General features: G+C 34.3%; 1 protein-coding gene across 1 annotated transcript in view; it reads right to left on the bottom strand.

Moving 5' to 3' along the window:
• The window catches only part of LOC118740211 (insulin-degrading enzyme), a 6,854-nt gene that overhangs the window by 2,978 nt on the left and 567 nt on the right, over positions 1-3,309 (bottom strand). The gene's annotated exons all lie outside the window — the stretch shown is intronic.

Here is a 3,309-nt window from a genome sequence, read left to right as displayed (position 1 = left end):
GAAACTAATACTGTCTTAAGTTAAGTATGCCGATGCATTTTGCTTATTTTAAAAATATTTTTTTCCAATTTTTTTTAAATTGTGATTTATTTTAAAAATAATTTTATCATAAAAATATTTTTTCCAATAAATACTTTCATTCAAATGGTGTGCTTAAAAACTGTGTTTCTAATTATATATAATTTTTTCTTAAAAATCGCCCTTTTCCATTTTTTTTTCTAAAATATTTACTTTTCCTTTAAAAATATTTTTTTTTCTAAAAATCGTCCTTTTAAAACTAAATTTTTCCTTTTGGTAAATATTTTTGTTTCTAACATTTTATGATAAAAAATTTACTAAAACTTTTTACGAAGATACGAAAATTTCAACTTCACACAATTTCCTTATGAGCGGAAAACCCCTTTGGGAAAAATGTTTCCCTTGGTCCTGAAAGGTTTAAGTCATATACATTTTTTATGTGTAATTTAATTTGAATTTCCCTTAATCACTTCAGCTTCAGCTGAAAATCACGTTCGTGCAAACATGTCGATATATTACCCGCCTCCTCTACGTTCGGTAGCAATTCTTCCAGCACCCAATCGCGATCGCTCTCACAGTAACTAATGAAAATGTCATGTCGACGATAATTTGAATAAACAAGTTCGTTAAATTTAATAATTTACAAACTGTAGCAATTTTAAAATGAAAAATGTAAGTTAATACTTGTTTACTTAATTAATTTAGTTAATTCCAATGATTTGAAAAGTACTCGGAAAAAAAAACTATTTATTACTATTACTATCTGATATTTTGAGTGATAATTCTCGCTGGATTTTCGACGAAAAAGTAATATAGATATTATAGAATAAAAAAATAGTAAAACATCAAATTACGACCTCTTTTACTAGGGGACATTATGCTCTCCTATGGCCCATAAATTTTTTTTTACTAGTGATACATGTTAAATCAAATTTTGTATTTAATTTTTTCAGTTCTTCTCTCCACCGTTTCGCGTTTTCAAAATCTCTTTTCGCCATCTAAATACGAAATTCAAAATTATAAACAGGGACGTGACCGGTTTTTAACCGGAAAACGCGCTTTTTTCTATTAATTAACTGAACCATTAACCGAACCGGAATTTTCCACAAATGTTTAATCTGAACCGAAAACCGAACCACTTTCCATAAAGGATTAAAGGTTCCTTTCAACCAATTTTTAATAGATAAATGTACCCACTATTTTTCTTTTTTTAAGCATGGTAATATCTACCATGTTTGTTTAGCATGTGACAATATCAAATGTAAAGGCAACCCATCTCATTTGACAGACACCTTAACCTTGCGCGTTGTTGCACTTGACACTTAACACTTAAACTTGCGCGTTATTTTTTATACCCGAACGCACTTGTGCACAAGGGTTGTCTGTAACAGGTAAAACGAATCGAGTTAGATATAGACAAATGTATACATAAGTGATCAGAATCCCATATAACAGTAATTTGGAGAAGTACGAAATCTTCGATAAATCAGTAAATATTAAAGCTAATTTATTCGAAATTGATGCTTGCAAAAATCCTTTACCAAGAAATACGTTTATGATAACATTTTGGAAAACGGACGTCGCACCGCACTTATGATCACATATTTGTTCTCGGTAACCGTTCTACCAATTTGTACCAAACTCGGTATGGATATTGTGCTTGCCAAATAAAAGCAAAACGTCAATAATTATTGAAATCAGACTAAAATTTAGGCCGCTTTTCATATAACGGTAAATTTCAGAAATCCTTGAAACTTCAATATTTCGAAATTTAAGGACGCTAAATTATTCAAAATTGGTACACCCCGGCTTACCATCCCTGCAAAAATCGTTGGACCATGTAGTCTATTTGTGGTAAATTGGAGTACTTACAAAAGTGTTCCTCCGTTATGCTGTAGCGGACCAACTCGTGTCTCTGCGCCAGCTTATTGTTTGTTATCCGATCACTGCTCATGTTTTAACGAAACGTGATTGAAGTTGAGCATTTGAAAGCACATTTGCATGTCTGGCAGTAGCTGAACGTGTAGAGATGCTCGCTGTTAGTTCTTAGCTCCCAGCATGTTCGGGTTCGAATACTGTAGGAGGCAACATGTAATTTTTAATTTTTGTCTTGGTTTTTATTAATTTCGAAAAAGCATTTGAGAAGTGAAGAACAAAAGCGTGTACAAACGAAAAAATATAACAACAATGCCATTGGTAATATGTTGGGTAGTTTTGTGCTACTCTGATGTAATGCAGGGATGGAGTATATGGTCCTGCCCTAGGACATCGCAATGTTAATTGGACCATATTTTTTATATGAATTGTGGTTAATTTTGGAGTACTCCTTGGTCTTTAGGGAGTACTCTTTACACACGTGCATGGAGTAGTCGCGATTTTTGCAGGGATGTGGTGATCTCCGAAATAGCAGCTATAGCTTTTACCTTTTGTAAATTATTGTTGATTTTCAACAACAATTTCATAAGAAACGGCCTGAAGCTCAATAAAATTGTTGAATATAATTGTTATAAGGCCATAAATAACAAAAAAATCTGAATGTTAAGGTCAGTCAGTCAGGTCGAAAGAAAGTCGGAGAGTCTCCTTAAAGTCGATGTTTAAAACTTCGGTAAAACTTTCATCGATGTATCTTCAATTCCGCGATGTTAAGGCCCGTTTACATACAACTTTGGCGTTGCGTTGGCGTTGGCGTCGCTTCGCCAGCTGACTATGAATACATGTATTTATATGAAAGTCTCCATATAACCAAAGTTGGGCAACGCCAACGCCAACACAACGCAGAAAGATGGCCAACTCTAAACTTTTCGCGCGCGTCGTTCGTCAGCTGTTCTAAATAATCAAAATTATGTGATTTAATTTTAATTTTTAATCAAATGCGGGCAAGAAATATAGTTTTTAATGCAATTATTGATGTAAAAATTTTGATTTATCAGCCGCTAGTATGTTAATTTAGTGACCAAAGTATTCTGTGCTAAGCGTTCATTGTAGCAAGCACGGGCGTTACGCGCGCCGCTGTCAAAGCGACGCCAGCGCCAACGCAACGCCAAAGTTGTATGTGGACGGGCCTTTAGTAAATTGTAAACATCGATGGCAAACATCGAAAATTGAACTCATATTATCGATGTTCCAAAAACATCGATGCATCGTTTGCATCCCTAGGCACAGCTGGCACGTGCAGCATTTATGTTTTTTTTCTTGATTTTGATCGCCAGCGGCCGTGTTATTTAATTTTTTTGGAGTTATTAGGTGTCTTGTTTCTGAGTTTAGGGCGCAAGTGCGCAGCGCCCTGTACGT

Source organism: Rhagoletis pomonella, unplaced genomic scaffold, assembly GCF_013731165.1.
Source record: "Rhagoletis pomonella isolate Grant_MI unplaced genomic scaffold, Rhpom_1.0 Rhpom_scaffold_00005, whole genome shotgun sequence".
Taxonomy (NCBI): Eukaryota; Metazoa; Arthropoda; class Insecta; order Diptera; family Tephritidae; genus Rhagoletis; species Rhagoletis pomonella.
The sequence above is the reverse complement of the archived record's forward strand: the minus strand, read 5'-3'. Positions and strand labels throughout refer to the sequence as shown.